The following is a 20,176-nucleotide window of genomic DNA, read 5'->3' as shown; positions in this document are numbered from 1 at the left end:
ACTTCTCACAGATTTCTCTAGAGTTTCAGTAAATTTCTCAGCCTCCAGAAAGTGTGTTGTGCTGGCATGTAGAGCAAGATGGTCAAAAACCTCTTTGGATATTTGTTGTTTCTGCTGTGTTGTCTTTTGTCTCCTGTCAGTCTTGACCACAGGTGTTTCAGGCTCATCTTTATGGTCAACATTTGCCTTTTGGGAATCAACCCTGGCTTCTTCCAAACACCTTTAGTGGAGGCCTTGTGCTTGTTAAAGGCCTTATGTACCAGGTCACGCAGTTGTTGAATAGGCATTGTGGGGCAGGCCATAATGCCTATATGGTGACTTACAATGGGGTGGGGTTTTCGGAGGAAAAGGCTCTTAAAGCTGGTGTCCTTCTCCATCCCAGGTTCACTGTGAGCTCTGAAGTAAGCTCATTGAAGTCTGTGGTAGTAAGCCTGGGGAGTTTCATGAGGGCCCTGTTCCGATGGCTAAGGCAGCGATCAGTCCGTGTTCAGAATCTGGTTCTGAGAATTCCTTTATGATGGCTTGTTTAAGCTGCTAGTAGTCCGATTGGATGTGTCCTGGCTGTCGTGATCCAGAGTAAATAGAGTCTATCTTGGTGGTTCACACTGGTCCAAGACTGCAGGTGAAAGTCAATCTCTCTTAAGTAAGCGTGGACATCATGTTCTCCTGCAAGTTCTGGTGTGAATGCAGGGATGTTTCTGGCCATTCGGTTGAGGTCTTTGAGTGTCACTCCATGTGCTGTTTCAGGGCTCGCCTGAATAAATCCCTTTCCTTCTGCAGCTGCAGAGGTTTTCAGGAAGCTGACTTGTGAAATGTCAGGCAGAAGGCTTTGGCTCCCCCCCTATCTGTATACAGGAGGGAGGGGATTTTCACTGCTGGCTGTGTGATGTGCAGCAGGGTGCCTTTTATTTGAGTCCATGCACAGTTTGTAAGACTGTTTCAGTTCTTTCTGGATCATGTCCTGATGACTTCCTGCAGTTAAACATACTCATGCCATATGGATATAAGCAGTTGTCCAGGCCACGACTGCATGGTAAAGGGGGTGGTCTCGCTGTCATCTACCGTGATAATCTCCGTATCACACAACTCGACTTCCACGACACCGATACATTTGAATATATGGTTCTGAAGGCTGACTCTCTTACTATCATTCTACTCTATCGTCCTCCCAAAGCATTTTCAAACTTTTTTTCCCAACTTAGTGAACTGTTAACCCTTGCCTGCTCCATGTCTTCTCCTGTTCTCCTGCTTGGTGACTTTAATATACATGTTGATGTTGTTTGCTCTAACACCACTCAACTACTGTCTGTTTTTGATTGTTTTAGTTTGTCTCAGCATGTTAATTTTCCTACTCATTCTCATGGTCATATCCTTGATTTGATCTGTACCTCAGGTGTTGGTATTTGTTCCATCTCTTCCTCTGATACTGGTATCTCTGATCATAAACTCATAGACTTTCACTTTAGTTTGCCTATACATGATAAATCTGCAAAGACTGTTATATCCTACCGTAATTGTTATAATGTTGACGTCACATCATTTTGTTCCTCTATTGTTTCCTCTAATCTTTCTGATGTTTTTGATTTATCTTCTCCTTCACTGATTCTTTCACATTTTAACTCCATATTATCTGATATTTTGTCTGTACATGCTCCTGTTAAGACTAGAACTGTTCCTTCTACTCATACTTCTCCCTGGTTTACCCCCGACCTTCACATCCTCAAGAGCTCCGGTCGACGGCTTGAACGTCTCTATAGGAAAACTGGCCTCACTGTTCATCACCAAGCCTTTCTTGAACATCTCAAAAATTACAAATCTGCCTTACACTTAGCACGCTCTAGTTTTGTTTCTGCCATGATTAATGAAGCTAGTAACAGGCCAAAAGCACTATTCGATACAGTAAATAAACTTACCAAACCCCCACCTAATGATACTGCAGGTTCAGCTGAATTCTGCTACTCCTTTCTAAATCATCTTCTAGACAAGACGGCTGCCGTCCACCAGGGCTTTTCGAACAGCACTATCAATTTTAACTTTGAGCCTAATCCCTCTGGTCATTCCCTATCCTACTTCTCTCTTACTAATCCTTCCTCTGTCTCTGAGCTTATTTCGAAATCCAACTCCTCTACCTGTCGACTAGACCAAGCTCCTACTTCTCTCTTAAAACAGTGTCATTCGGTAATTTCTGCACCTATCTCTCATTTCATAAATGCTTCGCTTGTCACTACTACTTTTCCTCAGTCACTTAAAATCGCTGCAGTTACCCCGGTTCTCAAAAAACCCAATCTCGATCCTTCAGTTTTATCCAATTATCGTCCCATTTCAAACTTGCCATTTGTTGCTAAATTACTGGAAAGTACTGTAGCAGCCCAGCTTCGGTCCTTCCTAGTGGCAAATAATTTATTTGATCCATTTCAGTCAGGCTTCCGTCCAAAACATAGTACAGAAACTGCCCTTGTAAAGGTAGTTAATGATTTATTACTCTCTTGCGATACCGGCTCTCTATCGTTACTTCTGTTACTAGACCTCAGTTCTGCCTTTGACACTATCTCTCATGATTTACTCATCTCTCGACTTTCGGCTGTGGGTATATCTGGTACTGCTCTTTCCTGGTTCTCTTCATATCTATATGACAGACACTTTTACATTTCTGCTCGGGATTTCAGATCCCCTACTGCCCCCCTGAAACAAGGCGTCCCCCAGGGTTCCGTTCTGGGGCCTTTGCTGTTTATTATTTACATTTTACCACTGGGTCAGATACTACAGCGTCACGGCTTTAGCTATCATTTTATGCTGATGACATCCAAATCTACACGTCATGCAGGCCTTCCCTATCCACCCAAATCGACAAAATTTCTGTTTGCGTGCAGGATATTAAAACTTGGCTTAACTCTAATTTTCTGAAACTAAATATGGAAAAAACTGAGATCATCATCATTGGTACTCCAGCACTTACCACCAAAGTTCCCGCTGACTTTACTTGTGATATTACTGGCACTCTAATCACTCCATCTAGTATCGTTAGAAATCTCGGTGTTATGTTTGACCCATCTCTTTCACTTCAGTATCATATTAACTCTCTCTCTAAATTGGCATTTTTTCACTTACGACGAATTGTCCAGCTCCGTCCTTTCATAAGTACCAAAGATGCAGAAACTCTCATTCACGCTTTTGTCTCATCTCGTCTCGATTACTGTAATGCCCTCTTCATTGGCTTGCCAGCTACCACTATTGCTAGATTACAGTATATTCAAAACTCAGCCGCTCGTATTCTCACTCGCACCAAGCGTTCAGCCCACATCACCCCTATTCTAGCTGATCTGCACTGGCTACCAGTGGCCTATCGCATCAAGTTTAAAATTATCCTGCTTACTTTTAAAGCCTTGAATGGTCTGGCCCTTACTATCTCTGCAATCTGCTCCACCCCTATTCTCCACCACGTTCATTGCGGTCCTCTGATTCTCGCCTTCTCACCATCCCTCGATATCGCCTCTCTTCCATGGGGGGCAGATCGTTCAGTGTTGCTGCCCCTAAATTATGGAACTCTCTACCCAGATCACTCTGTCTTGCCAATAGCCTGTCTGAATTCAAATCGCTGCTCAAAACTCACTTGTTTTCAGAATGTTATCTTTCTTAGTTAACTTATGTTTACTTTGTTTTATGTTGTATATTACTCTTTGGATTTCTGATGTTGTTTTCTTTCTGTTTATTGTTCGATGTTTTCCTCCCATTTCTGGTGTTTATTGTAAAGTGTCCTTGAGCTCTGGAAAGGCGCTATAGAAATAAAACTTATTATTATTATTATGTCAAGCTCCTCTTTAATGTTACAGAATTGCTGAGTCAGGGTTTGGACTTCAGCTCTGGCTGCATGCAGATGGCTTTCTAAGGCCTTAAGCTCTTGTGTCTCTTTCATTAAGTTCCACACGCTGTTTTTAACAGTGTCTTTGTGTGAAACAGTTCTCTTTCCAGGTCCTGTCTGATGGCTTTTTCCAGCTGTGCATGGTGTCCAGCAGCTGTTTGAGGCTCCTGAAGATCGGTGATTTCCTTCTGTTGCGCCATTCTGTAATGTTCTTTGCATCTGTTCTGTGTCTTCTCTCGCTGAGCGGGTCTCAGTTCCCTGTAGCACTCTGTGACTTGCAGGTTCAGTTCATTTACCTCCTGTCTGAGGCCCTTGAGATGATGCTGGTCGGCTCCTGGTGGTTCAGGCTGGGTGTCAGGTGTCCACTTGTGTCACAGTCTCGCTGTTCCTTTCTCTGCCACTGCAGGTCGTTGGCTGCTTTGGGCTGAAGGATGTCCATCACCGTGCTCTGCCGGGTTTTCAGGTGGTCCTGGTGAGCTGGCTGGGCTGGATGTCTGTAGAATGTCTGAGACACACTGGCACACTTGGGGGAATACCAAAGAGAGAGGCAGAAGGAAAATGCAAGTATGCACAGAGGTGTTAAGCCTGGTTTATACTCGACGCATCCGCAAGTTCGCTTGGGTGCGCGCGCCAAATATGATGTCATCGCGGTGTTAGTAGTAGTTCGCTTTGGGTGAGCGTGACCTCATTTCGCGTGGCGGTGTGCACAACATTTTTTGTGACTCGAGCGAACAGTTCGCGCGGCACCACAGTCAACATGAACGGCTTTGAAGAGATTTTGACTTTCTCGAGTTCTTTTTGAGGTTCTGGACAAGCAGCAAACCAAGACTGCTTGAAGTGACACATTTAACAATGTTAATTCATGAATCTAAATAATTATAAAAGCATGTTACAACAACATCAATATGTAATATTGTTTGTATAGTTGTAACAGACTGTTCCGAAATACCTCACGTTTAAAAAGTGCCGTTAGCAGTTTTCAAAATTGTCATATAATTTAAGTTGACCCATTCTTCTTATTTTTGTGGACTTATATTTTCTTTGTAATTTTTATAATAGTTTTAAAATAATTATTCACATATATGCCTGTAGCACTGTAACTATAGCAAAGTATTCTGTGCACCACAAAATAATGTGTCTGTATTATATTGTATTCAGAATAAAACAATATTTATCAACATTGCTCTTTTGAACTGTTCTTATATCTTCTCATTTTAAATAACATAAAGACATCACATGGGTTAATCTATGGCAAAGTACATTTTGCAGTACCTAACCTTTATAGAAGTGTTACATTTGCAAAACACTGTAGGGTTTCAATTTATATACATTATAACATTAATCTTGTATTTGAACAGTTACACCTACTTGAGCCTCAACGTGGCAATATTTTTGTCTAACTTGTACTCTAATAATGTGGTCTAATTTGAAATGTTAGAATAAGAAATAAGACATCTTGTAATTCCAACACTGTCGAATAACCCACATGCCGTTAGCTATACTGCAATATGTAGAAATGTGTCTGCATTATGCACAGAAATGAAAGAGTGAACAAAAAGTTTGATGTAAAATTGTATTAAATCAACAAACAATAGTCCAGCAGCTATCAAAGCTGCAACATATAAAAATACAAAGGACAATAAACAAGTGTGTAGTTTCTGTAAAATTAGTGTGGGACTGTAGTTCGTATTTGTCAACACAAATATCTTTCGCATTATTCTTTACTGTAAGCACCTTCTCCTGATGACAGTGTCCTGCCAAGGTACACTACCCTGTGGTGTGAGAAAAAAAGACCTCAAGTCATTTCTCACTGCTATTGCTGCTCTGGATGCTCGGGCTGTTGACAATCTTCCTGGCACCAGCAGGTTGTTGTCTCCATAAACAGCGCGTCTCCATTCACCTGGCAATTGATCCCCTGAAGCTGTGGTGCTGTCTGGAAAGGTTGGTGGAATATATTTGCATGTGGGAGATGCTGCAGCATCAGTGTGGGTGAGAAAGTTGTGAAGGGCCACGCAGGCCTTCACAACATCTACTGTTTTTTCTGGACTGGCGAAGTCAATGGGGCGGCCAAGAATCCTCCAGCGTGCAGCAAGGATGCCAAAAGTGTTCTCAATTATTCGCCTTGCTCTGGAATGTCTGTAATTGTACATTTTGCAAGCATCGTCCAAGTTGACACTTGTGGAAAACATGAATACAAACATGTATAAATGTGTACTGTTGCATTCACATCTTCAAATGATCATATGTGGTTACAATAGCCAAAATATACAAATGTAATCTTACCTGGATAGGGTCGAACCAAGTTGACGTGCAATGGAAATGCAGCATCACCCAGAAACACATGTGGCACTTTGGTCTTGGTACCGGGAAGATTTTCAGGGGGAGGATGTATTCGGTGTATTCTCCATCTCCGCGTCTTGTGGCATGCAGTGGGCGGACATTCCATCTCCTTTTTTTTGATAGTAGCAACAAACACAAAATCTCCTCCGTTTCCTTGTCGAGCAGCTGCTTGTGAGATGCCATCTTGAATGATCTGAAGTAATTCCGGTAAAATTCCTACTTCTCTTCTACTTCCTGCGGATTTAAAGGACGATTTCGTTTGTGCACCCCCTGTCGTTTCAAAGAATATCTCAACGGCGAACGAGTCAAGTATAAACGCCTCGTCCGTTTGGGGAGGTGCATGCGCAATCAGCGGAGGCTCGCGAAGCGGAGCCAGGCGCGAGTATAAACGAGGCTTTAGGATATCTGTATGGGGAACGGCTCTGTAGGGTGCTAAGAACGCAAGGAGAGGGTTTGAGTAACTTTGTTGACGGGGCTGTAAGCAGGGGTCAGCTAATGACCGGGCTATTTGTGTGGTCAAACTATTACTCAAAGCACTGATGGTTCACATGTTTGGTCACTATGAAGGTAGCAAATAAACAAAACTGAAATAAAATCAGGAAAAGACAGAGGGAGAAGGAAGGGCTTCCCTTATTTAGTTTAGCTAGGAGCAGTGGGGATTTCTTTAAGACTGCAAGGGAAGCTCGGCTTCCCCTATAATGTCAAAAAATTAATGGTCAAATATGTACTATTGTGTTAACATTTTATTGACTAAAAATGCGTTAGAACACGTTAATCTCGAAGACGAGTTCGTTCAGAATCAGCTACATACAGCAGGTCGGACTCGAGTTCCTTCTCATACATTCCCGTAGCATCAGTGTATTTCTCTGTTGAAGCCGAGCGTCCATTGACTTCAATGGGGCTGCTTTGAACAGTTTTTTTCAGAGCTTCTAAACTAGACGGTCATTGGATAAATGCTGCGATTATGTCCCGCCCACGGACGCTCAGCGTCTCTGGGGGTGAATGGAGGAGTGGGCTGGCCTGGACGCCGGGCTTCTGCGTGATGATTGGAGGGTCTGCATCTCCTTTTGATTGACAGCGATTTTGTACTATAAAAAGTCGCTGATGCTGAAGCTATTCGAGCTCAGTCCCATAGCGGCTTTGCACTTGGTTCTTATCAATCATTACATGTTTTTTTTATTCATTTATAATGTTATGTTTTAATATACATGCTGCTAACTCGGAAATTTCAAGATATGCGAGCAAAAAATGCTCCTGACACTTAGGCAATACAAACACGAGCAAGAGTGCTGTTTTGTTTCGTTTGTGTTCGAATCCAAATCTGCGTTGTCTTGGCCGAATCACTGATTCACTGAGCCATTCATAAAAACAGTCATTTGATTCGCTCCTGAAGGATTCAGCCGTTTTAAAAGAATCGTTTGAATGACTCAGTGATTCAATCACGAACTTCTGCCACCTGCTGGCCGTTTTTAAGTTTCCCGTCTAAAAGTAGGCATATTACATTATTTTCCTACATTTTTCTATATTCAGAATTTAGTATTTAAAACATTAATCTCATAACATTATTTATGCAATTATAAATACAGTCTAAATGAATAAATGCCACATCTAAATGTCACTTCACGCAGCTTCTATGCAGTGCTAAGATGAGTTTTGTTTAGATCATTTCATGGATAACAATAGCCAGTCATTCATTCACATTAATTAAGTATTCAGAGAATAATAAAGGAACGTGGTGTAGAATTTACGTATAAATAAATGGAACATTTTTACGATGTAGGCCGAAAATGAGCTTCCCCTCTTTGAAAGACCAGCAGCCGCCACTGGCTAGGAGATATGCCTAAGCAGTTGTCACTTGTTAAAGGAATGCTGCAGCAGGATCATGAAACCGAGGGAGACTGTTAGCTGCGCTGGCAGGGAACATCAAACACCTCAAGGTAAACAAACAGAAACAATAGGAAGTGTTTCTAGTCTGCTCAGGGGCCTGGTGCTAAGGAGTAAGGAGGGGTATAGAAGAGACAGGAATTAGGCTACTAATAACCTGTACAGCTCATTAAGTGAAGTGAAGTGACGTGTGGCTAAGTATGGTGACCCATACTCAGAATTTGTGCTCTGCATTTAACCCATCCAAGCGCACACACACAGTGACACAATCGGTAGTCTTCGAATGGCGCATCCTGAATTGGGACAGCTTACGTCGTGACGCTGTGACGCAATCACACTTTAAATATGGACTTCGGAGTGTGTACACTTCACATTGGGACAGTCTCCGTAGTGTTGGTGTGACGCAATCGCGCATCAAATCTGGTCTTGGAAGGGCGCACACTCAACTTTGGGACACAGCTAACGAGTGAGCTCAGCTCAGCTGTGATTGGACGGGTTGAAGTCACGTGACTGACTAGAAAACGGCCACTGTTTTTGCATCTTTTTAGGAAACACACTAAAAATATATATTTTTTTGTACTTAGTACAAAAATAGCACACTTCAAGTTAACTAATCATTAACACACTTGACAATTACTGACAATTAGTCTGGCTGCTAGTATACTTTTTTTTTTACTAGGGACAACTTCAGGTTATTTAATAATGTTCTTTGAAAGTATACTTTCAATGCATTGTTACAATGATCATTTTCAGCACACAGTTAAAAATATAAAATATATTTAAGTAAAGTGCAAATAAATATACTTATAAAAAAATAAACATAACTTTCAATTCAAGTATATTTTTGTAAAATATATTTTTTTAGAACATATACTAAATTGCAATTATTTTAAAGTGTGTTAAAAGTTGTATTGTGAAAATAAGCAAAAGCATGATGCTAATATACTTTTTATATATTTAAAGAGTACATTTTTTGTTAGCGTATTTGCAATGTACTATTAAAACAGGCAATATATTACAAATACAATGAAGTATACTTTTTTTTCACTAGGGTATCCACAGAAGAGGTGCAGATTTTGCATTATATATTTATTTATTTTAATTATTTAAACAGACTGCAGCAACTGATATTTTGTCAGAACCTCTAGTAAATTACATGCTATTTTGTTTAGTTGTCTGTTGTCTGGAGAATTGTGATCTCTACTTGAAACAAACAAAAAAATCATGATTCTCAATCATTTCAGAAGTGAGGGGGACAGAAATGTCAAATATAATAATTTTTTTGTCTAATTGACAGGTTTTGTGACTATTATTAGGGGCCAAGCCCAGAATGGGCTGTAGCCCCTATTGAAATCGTATGTTTTCTTTATTATTAGGGGCCAAGCCCAGAATGGGCTGTAGCCCCTATTGAAATCGTATGTTTTCTTTATTATTATTATTATTATTTTCGTCCAATGGGAGTCTATGGCAGCCCTATGAAGGGAACATAGGAAAATTATGAAATTTGGTACAGTTGTAGAGATGGCCATGAATAGTGATCTGACCAACTTTGGGGTCTCTAGAACCAACTCCATAGCGCCACCACCAGTTCAAAAATTCAACATTGAAATGGTAATAACTCACAAACCCCTAATTCTAGAAAAATGAAACTTAGTACACCTGATTACTCTCTTCATCCTGATCACATTCGATAGCTTACATTAAGACTCCACCCATTACAGTAGAATTTATCCAATTCTTCTGAAAATTTGCTCAGATGATCTTTGGACTGAGCTGAGCAGAAATGACTGAACAGAATTTTTTAACAACTAGTGAAAAATGATATTGTGAACGTAACAAGGTTGACCCAAAATTGGTTCAGAGGCTGTATCTCGGCCAAACTTTGATCAATCGAAACGAAACTTGGTACGCATCATCAACACCATGATCTGAGGGTCCATGCCAAAGTTGGGAATAGCGCCACCTATGGGTCGTGAGATACCAAAAATGCACATATTTGCTTATAACTTTGGATTAATTTGTAGTGATGGCCGTGAATAGTGATCTGACCAACTTTGGGGTCTCTAGAACCAACTCTATAGTGCCACCACCAGTTCAAAAATTCAACATTGAAATGGTAATAACTCCTGAACCCCTAATTCTAGAAAAATGAAACTTAGTACACCTGATTACTCTCTTCATGCTGATCACATTTAATAGCTTACATTAAGACTCCACCCATTACAGTAGCGGCCATTTTAAAAAGTACAGTATTCTATCTTTTCGCTACTACTCCTTCATAATTGATCCAATTCTTCTGAAAATTTGCTCAGATGATCTTTGGACTGAGCTGAGCAGAAATGACTGAACAGAATTTTTTAACAACTAGTGAAAAATGATATTGTGAACGTAACAAGGTTGACCCAAAATTGGTTCAGAGGCTGTATCTCGGCCAAACTTTGATCAATCGAAACGAAACTTGGTACGCATCATCAACACCATGATCTGAGGGTCCATGCCAAAGTTGGGAACAGCACCACCTATGGGTCGTGAGATACCAAAAATGCTAATTTTTGCTTATAACTTTTGAAGAGTCAATCAGAAAATTATAAACTTAGTGTCTATGAATTCCTTGGGTCATGCCGAATTTTGGACCTTGTTTCTGTCTAATTTCTTCATCTTGGCCTATGGGAGTCTATGGCTGCCAATGAAGGGAACATAGGAAAATGATGAAAATTGGCACACTTATAGTGATGGCCATGATTAGTGATCTGACCGACTTTGGGGTCTCTAGGACCAACTCTATAGCGCCACCAGCAGATCAAAAGTTCTCATTCTCACACCTTAACCTCTCCTCAGCAGTCTATTGTATGTGAAACGACCGAGTGGCGCGCTCTGCTAAGCCTCTAGCCCCGAACCTTTCAGGTTGTGGGTTTGAATCCTGGGTGGCACATGCCCAGACCGCAAGAGGTACTGTAAGAAGAAACTATGCAGAACTTTTTTTCTGCTGCAAGCATTGTGCCTCTTCAAGAATGATCTCATCTCAATGTATTAAAAATATCACAGTGGATTTAAGTACAAATTTATTACTTCGATTTGATTCTCAGTTCAATTTCTGAACTTCAGCATCTGTACAAACACCCATATCCCCAGTGGCGTAACAGAATCAGCAACAGGAGCATGACTGGGAGATTGTGTATTCGAATCGCGTGTGGTTTTACTTTATAAAATTGTGGGTAATGTTGTGCTGTTTTAATTCATTTTTTATCCAGACCAGCATTGTACAAATATTTATTGCTCCTGGATTAGAAATATATATATTTTTTATCCATGCTATGTTCATTTTTATTTCAACTTCTGTTCATTCTGGGTTCGTTCCCACGTATAATTCTGCAACTACACTTCATGAACATTCTTGGCTAGCATGCAAGTTAGTGCTTGCTCCTTTGTGTTCTTTTTTACATTAAAACACATCTTCAACATTACAGTGACTCTGTGCCCTACGTGGCATAGTGTGATAAGAATTGTGCTCTCACAGATGAGGTCTTTTTTTTTTTTTTTTTTAAAGAAACCAACTTATTGTGTGGGGAACAAAACTAACATACTACATGGAAATTCAAATGTAGATAATTTCAACATAAACAGGACATTGATAGAGTAAATGGAAGTGCATGGCAGCAAGGACAAAAAAAAAGTACATTTTAATCCATCATGTATTTATTAAATACTTAAAGACTTTACTCAGTTTACATTGAAAACATTGTGCCTTAATACCCAGTGAGCAAGCCAAATGGCAACAGTGGCAAGGAAAAACTCCCTAAATTAGTGAACAGGAGTATCTTGGGCAGAGCGGTCGAGCATCATCAGCAGAGTGGTGTAGGGAGAAACCTTGGGAGGAACCAGACTCAGCAGGGGCAGGCCATCCTCCTTTGGCTGGCACATATCTAAATTTACTGTACATAGGCTAAATATTATACAAGCCATCCATCCAATATTTTATATAGAAATTGTTTTACTTTTGTGATTATGAATTCATTTGTGAAATAAATTTGATTATTGACTGCCTGCATCAGTTTAGAATTTTGTTGGGACATTCTCTGAATTGCTAGATGAAATGGTTGTCTTCACTGTAAGAAAGAGAAGCAGAAAAATCAATAAATTAAAGTCATCAAATTAGAATCAACTTCTGATAAATAAGCATATAGGATATTTTATTCTACCTTTTTCCAAGTTGTGAGATTCCATACAGTTGAGAAGTTCATGGACCTTAGAACCACATCATGGGTGTCAGAAGGTAGTTACAATTATGACAATGCATGAAAACTTCAGAAACATTAGATTGATTGAATATGCACTGCTTCTTTGTTGCTATGACTGCAGTGTGATTTAGAAATCTGGAAAAAATTTTTAAAAATTAAAAAACAAAACAAAAAAAACAACAACATTCATGGAGTGTCAACTGCTTGATAAAATTCAAAACTTTACACAACTAAAGCAGTTTGCAGCAAATTAATATACTATTAGCTTACTGTTTTGTCAGCATTTGACATTTGCATAGTAGTTGGTGGAGCTCTGATTATGACTGGAGTTACAGAGTTGTTGCACATATCTGAAATTGTTTTGTTCATAGGTTAATTAATCCTTGAAGGGAAGCATATCAAGTCTGAAAAATTAAGCAAACTATTAAATTTACCTTTATATCAAATGTGTGCTTCTTTATAGGAGTTCATGGAGCAAATAATGTCAATATGGATATATGGAGGAAGTTATGACTTCAGGGGGGGGGGGGGGGACATCATTCATTGAACATGAACTACTTGATAAAAGTGAAGGATTGAACAAAAACATGTTGTGATTAATGCAGACACTCTTGGTTTATCTTTTTGTCAGCAATGGATGTTTCTATAGGAGTTTGTGGATCTGAGAATATCACCAGTGGATACCAAATTGTGTCTGAAAGTGTATAGTTAATACATTAATTAGTGCTTTAAGAAGAGTGTTTAAGTTTTGCATAAATTATAAGATAAGTAGTACCTTTTTATCGGTTGTGTGCTTCTTTATAAAAACTGCTCATGGAGCAGAGAATCATAAGGGATGAGGAGGAAGTTACAAGTGTAGCGTTTTGCAGAAATCTGAAAATACATTCATGGAACATTAGTTGCAAAATGGTTTTGTAAAAGTTGTAAAAGCAGCAAAACTGTCTCTACACTCACCTTTTCAGAACAGTGGACAGTAGATCTTGAGATTTGATGCACAAACTTGAAAATTTATTGTTAGTAGGTGAAACAGTGCTTGAATAAATGAGTCAATTTTATTTTGGAGTGCTTCTTTGGTCGAGGCATCTGTAATTAGACAAACAAACACATAAAAAACAACAGGTTAATAATGATTGTTGAAAACATTAAACTGAGACCAAAACTAAACTAAAGCTCATCTCATTTAGGTGGATGTGATTTAAAATTAAGAAGGTTTTCAGTTTGAAGTATAATAGTTATAAAGTGAATAGATAGATAGATAGATAAATAGAGAGTATGCTAGCTTTCCTAGCATAATTATTTGATCATGCATACAGTATGCATATAATTTAATATACCATATGAACATTAAACTAATGATTTACCGTGACTTGAATGTCTCTCTTTCTGAATCTCTACATGTTAAAAAAAAAGACAAGTTTTAGACAATTATCACCTTTTCCCATAGCATTGCAACTCATTTTCATCAAGATGGCACATCAAGACAAAGAAAAGACTAATTGGAAGTGACAGTTTAGTAAAAATGTTATTAAACATTGTCTTTTGTTGGACAAGAGGTTTATAAACGGCTCCTCATTACAAGTTTGAGTTTCAAGATGTTTGAGCTTTTAGATCAATGCTTATTTAAATCACTTTAAATTAAAATTTATAGAAAAATGAATTATATAATTACATGTAACCCTAGGATAACTTTATTTACACATCATCTGAAGATAACATTATCACACAAGAGTAAAATAAAAATATATCAACATCAAATAAATAAGACATACAAATTACCACAAAACTCTTTATATTAGCATATTATAGATAAGATTACATTTTGTTAACGTTCCACTTAATGTTCTGTGCAACACCACTGAATAAACCAAGCTTCTAATATTATTGCCTATGCCACACAAATAATTAATTCATTTCAGTCATGATCCAGCATGCTACAGCACTCAAACACTTATTAATGCCAGTTAATCAAATACTTCTCTGCAGTCTGTACCAACAACAAAACATTCCAAAACAATGCATTAACCCACAAAAACGTATCTATAGAATGCATGTTATAATGGTAATGGGGAAAAAAATTATACGTTCTCATATCAAAAAGAAATAAGGTTTGTTCAAATTAAACTCAAGCTTTCTTAAATAGAAAAATTTATATAATTGAAATACAACAATAAAAACTAATTTAGATAAACAAACAACTATATTTCACACTTCTATATAAAGGCTAGATTATGAAAGCTACACAAACCTCCAAAACTGCAGTACCCAAGACCAGGAGTTAACCTAAATCTATGAAACTTTGATTTTTGCATAGATATACAAATGACATGAAAACAAACAGTTTTAGCTATAAATGGCTATATGTATTCAAACAGTTTAATTATATGTAATTAAATTTGGAAACTTGCTTTAAAACGCACAAATCCATTTATCTACCACAGTACACTAAAAGTCAAGGTATGGCAAGTTCACATAATATCATTCAACCAAACAATACAATTTCTTGTCGACAATATTAATTGTGGCAAGAAAGAAACATAAACTATTATTTATTATTAAGAGAAAATGTTGGCATCAGCCTTTACAGTACTACATTGGCCTTCGCGGCATTTCTTTAATCGCTAAAACAATCTCGCTCCATGAACGCATGCAGTCACATCTCATTCATAAAATACATATGACGCAATTGGTCACAAAACACACAAGAGCCAATGCCATTTCACAATCAAAACTGACGTGTACAGTAAACAGCCAGTTTTATGCCAGATTATGGATGGAGACGGAGATCACTTTTGCAATCATTTTTCACACAAATCAACCATTTTAACTCAACACACTTGGTGTTTCATACTTTTAATTAAATAGCATATGTTGTCATATCTGCCTGTTATATCTTGTGTTTTATATACAAATGGGTAGGTTTAGGGGTGGCGTTGGGTTACATGCTCAAACATTTCTAAATTATGTTTAAAAAAAAAAAAAAGTAAATAATATATGGTGGCTGATTAAGCAGAAATCACTGAACAATCTTTTTTATTTCATTTTATTAAACAGTTCATTTAATTAGGTTATTTAACTCAGTTCCTGGAGGGCCACAGCTGTGCAGAGTTTAGCTCCAACTCACACCAGTTTGGAAGTAATCCTGAAAACCATGATTAACTGGATCAGGTGTGTTTGATCAGGGTTGGACCTAAACTGTGCAGAGCTGTGGTCTTCCAGGAATTGAGTGTGAAACCAGCGATTAAAATGTTAACCAACAACACACTATACAACAGTTTCAACCCAACTAATGTAGATTTAACAACAGTTACAATGTTTACGAATTCATGTACAGAAAACCCTTCATCAAAATAACACCAAGGAAACAAATAAATTGTCATTGTATTCTTAAAGTCACTGTATTCTGGTTAGCTCTTAATTAGCTCCCCACTTCAGGTACAACACAACAATTGGTTAATTGTCAATTGGCTGATAATTAGTAATTGCCTATTATCTAAATTATAATTTGTAATTGTCTGATTTGCAAACATACTTTGCCAGGACATAATCAAATAAAAGCTACTACAACAGATGCTGCAACATTTCTAAAATGAATAGAAAAAAAACAAAACCAGACACTCAAGCGCCACGGCCCTTATGTGGTTATATACATGCAGTAACTCCTGTCACAATATCAAGAAAAAAACTTCAAATACTTCAATGCAACCTTCCAAACACAAAGAGATGTATTTCACAGCACAATCATTTATGCAGCAGAACAACATATCATGTGGTCTACCACAGCAAAAAATAGCACAGCAGTCAAGCTGACAAACACAAGAAACAAACCAGGTAAGAATGGTTCAAACCTATCTATCAGTTTGTTTATCTGTAATATCTACTAATATTGTACTCTTATTTTGCTTTTCCAGACCCCAACAGCAAAACTTTTTCAATTCACTGTGATAAGAACACTGTAATGGAAGTTATAGATGTGGATTTTCCACATAAATCTCCAGTCGAAACCCAGCTGATGTATGTTGAACAGATCAAATCGTTGGGTCCAAAGCAGCATGTAAGTTTTCTCTTAATTTAGTGTGTGTGCGTGTGGACCAGGTTTAAGCCTAGACTAAAATGCATGTTTCAGCTGCCTTTACTGAGAGCAATTTGCACTCCAAAACATGTCAATGCCATTTTCTCTCAAGATGCCTGTCCCTGAAACTAATTCTACATCTCTTGTATTTCAGGTGACCAAACTTCAGGCAACTGTGGTTAAGGTAAACCCACCAACAACAATAAATGCCTGGGACACAGCATTTGAAATAAAAGAGTGCTTCCTAAGAGACAAAACGGGTCAGATTATGCTTACCTTATGGGACAAATTAGCGACTCAGCCCTTACAAAAAAATTACTGCAGTTTTTTTAAAAAGTAATACTGCAGTTTTTGTTACATGTAGAAAAATGCAGGTTTTTGGACACGAAAAAAACTGCATTATTGCCATTTTACTGCAATACATCTGAAGTACTATTGAAATACAACTGCAGTAGAGCTGTAGTATTACTAACAAACAACTGCAATAGAACTGCAGTATTACTGCAATACAGCTGAAGTATTACTACAGTTATACTGCAATAAATCTGCAGTAGTACTGCAATATATAATACAACTGAAGTACAATTCAGTACTACCAAAGTGCAATACTAATAAAATGCTGTACAGTAACACTGAAATACAATCAGAATATTCAGAATAACAAGTTTTATTTTACACAACTGCAATATAATGAATTAAGCTACAAAACAACAGTGAATGTCTCAAACAGCAATGCAACAATAAATGATTTTACTTTTCTTTAAACTTAAAATAACAGGCTGAGAGTTACACTAAAAGTATTTAGTGTTTATTTACAAATCACACAATCATGCACATTTCTTCCCTCATTATTCAGACAGGTTTCATTTTTGAAGAGCTTATCCTCATCATTCTGCTTGGTTCTTATGACTGCCTTCATCTCAGATGAGGAAACACTATTTTGGATGTAGTCTGGAAAAACAAAAACAAAAACTATCAGAAATTCTCAAGTTTCAGTTACACTTTTCACTACAGCCATATTTAGTGTGCTTAAAATATATCTTGAATTGTGACGTCACCAAGTGTTTGTGTAAAGTATTCATTCTACTCCCAATTAATTTCTTATGGCATATTGGTCAGCATTAACAATGTCTTTGAACACTCCAGGTAACAGAAGTTAAAAGGTTGGTTCACCCAAAAATGAAAATTCTGTCATCAGTTACCCACCGTCATATCGTTCCAAACCCGCAAGTCTTTCATTCATCTTCAGAACACAAATGAAGATCTTTATAATGAAATCTCAGAGCTTTCTGTTCCTCCACTGATAGTCCATGCAACTACCCCTTACACAATAACATGCATTTCTGGAAAAAGCATAGACACAATCATGTTTAAATACTGTACAGAGTCCTCAAATTATTTGCCCTCTTTATCATTTTGGTTTTTTGTTCAAAATTCTAACCATAAATAAATAAATAAATTAAATAATAATAATAAAAAGTACAAATATACAAGTACATAATTTAAATATATCATTAGAATACAGTATATAGAATATATGTGCTCCACAGTTATTGTGCCCCCTTCATTTAATACTGTGTGTAGCCTATAACTCTCTTCACACATAAGGGCTAATCCATGGCTAGGTGTGCATTACATGATTTTAATGCATGAGGTGAAGGCAAAAAACCACCCGACATGAAACAGGTTGCCTCCACTGAAGTCCGTTAAAATTGTGTAATACACACCTGTTACAGCTAGTTAAAAAAATTAAGTTAAAGCTGCCTTTAAAGAGATAGCTAACCCAAAAATGAAAATTCTGTCATTAATTAGTCACCCTTGTGTGGTTTCACACCCGTAAGAGCTTCATTCCTCTTTGGAACACAAACAAAGATATTTTTAAAGAAACAGAGCTTTCTGACCCTGCACAGACAGCAATGCAACTTACACAATCAAGTTCCAGAATGGTAGGAAAGACATGCTTAAAGTAATTCATCAACTCCAGTTGTTTTAACTCAATTTTATGAAGCGACATGAGTGTTTGAGTCCAAAAAAAAAAAAAAAAAAAACTACTTACCTACTAAATACCACTTATTTACAAAAATATTGATCTGTAATGTGCATTCATGAGAGCATCACAACGGATGAGAGTTGTGTTCATGCAACAGAAGACTAAACTGAGGTTAAACCACTGGAGTCACATGGATTACTTTCACAATGTCTTTCCTATTGTTCTGGAACTTAAATGTGTAAGTTGCGTTGCTGCCTATAGAGAGGGGTCAGAAAGCTCTCAGATTTCATCAAAAATATCTTAATTTGTGTTTTAAAGAAGAACAAAGGTATTACGGGTTTGGAACGACATGAGGGCGAGTAATTAATGACAGAATCTTCATTTTTGGGTGAACTAACCCTTTAATGTTTGTGGAGTACAATTTGACTGGAAGCGTAAAACTAAGTGTATTTTCATTAGTGTGTTTGGTTACAGGTCATTAGATCTAGCTTTCTGACTGTATGTGTGTGCTACAGTACAAGCAGTGCATTGATTTAAAATAGCGATGAATGCAGATAATTACAATCAGTTCCACTGTTTTAATGCACACCTTCCAGTCAATCAGAGAGAATCAAGAGTCCACAAAAAAACATGTTGAGAGCTTATGTTAAGAGAATAATTGCTGTTATAACTAGATTTCATTACCTTTCCACTGCCTCAGCTCTCTCTCTGTTTTCATACTGAAATTACACTAATATTGTAAATCTTCTTTTAGCTCTTTGACTTCATTTAACTCCTCGATCTCTTCATGTCTGAAGATCTCTTCCATGGCTGAGATGACAGAGGACTTATACACTTGATTTCTCCAGCACTCCCACTGGTCTTAGTTCCTGAAATACAATAGCAGTTATTATGTATTATAAACTATAAAGATAATAGTTAATAAAAGATCAATTACATAAAGTAGATTACTGCTCACCATTATTTGAGTGCTTGTTTCACCACAGCCATCATCCTCTGTTGAATTATATTTTTGGTCGTCTTTTTTTAGTTGTTACCAGTGTGAAAATAGCAATCACACACTGATAAAATGTCCATTTCCACACATTAATGTCACACTACTGCACATAAATCCTGATTTATTCTATTTTTGAGTATATCCAGCACTAAATATTGTCAGATATTCCTAAGAAAATTAACATAAAACAAAGGCAAATACAGTTACCATTAATAAACTGTATTTTGTGTTTATTCAGGTTGCCTGTTTCATGCACATTTTTTTGGAAGATTTGAACCAATTTAAGTCAAGTCACCATTATTTATATAGTGCTTTATACAATACAGATTGTGTCAAAGCTGCTTTACAGTGATAAAAAGAGAAATAATGATGCAAACAGAATTCACATCTGCTGTGAAGCAGCTCTAAACAGTAAAACATGTCATTGTTCAGTTAAAATCAGTGTTGACTCGATAATCATCAAATATAAAATAATTTCAGTGCATCTAGATGCAGTGGTGTCATCATCTAGCTCAGTTCAGTCCTCATCAATAGTGTCAGTGGAGTCAGATCAATAATATTGCTGAATATTATTAGTCCCCAAATAAGCACGCCAAAAGTCGACAGCGGCAAGGAACCCAAACTCTTGTCAGGTGACAGAATGGAGAAAAAACCCTTGGGAGAGAGTATGTTTAGTTTATGGATCAGTTCTCCTCAAATGAACATGGTGTGATTATGATTCAGGCTGCATCACTATTTAGTGTGAAATATACAGGACTGTAGGCCTACAAGTAGCTGGAGTTATTCATCTCATTTAAAG

At 37.6% G+C, this 20,176-nt stretch overlaps 1 long non-coding RNA gene across 1 annotated transcript; it reads right to left on the bottom strand.

Annotated features, from left to right (window-relative positions):
- Window positions 1–17,063: 17,063 nt before the first annotated feature.
- Window positions 17,064–19,422, bottom strand: LOC131537625 (uncharacterized). Its single transcript, XR_009270348.1, has 3 exons — window positions 19,339–19,422; window positions 19,065–19,249; window positions 17,064–17,733 (listed from the first exon to the last, which is right to left on the bottom strand). It is a non-coding gene; the product is annotated as an uncharacterized LOC131537625 (long non-coding RNA).
- Window positions 19,423–20,176: the final 754 nt, after the last annotated feature.

This window comes from Onychostoma macrolepis, chromosome 03 (assembly GCF_012432095.1).
Source record: "Onychostoma macrolepis isolate SWU-2019 chromosome 03, ASM1243209v1, whole genome shotgun sequence".
In the NCBI taxonomy this organism is placed as follows: domain Eukaryota; kingdom Metazoa; phylum Chordata; class Actinopteri; order Cypriniformes; family Cyprinidae; genus Onychostoma; species Onychostoma macrolepis.
The sequence above is the reverse complement of the archived record's forward strand: the minus strand, read 5'-3'. Positions and strand labels throughout refer to the sequence as shown.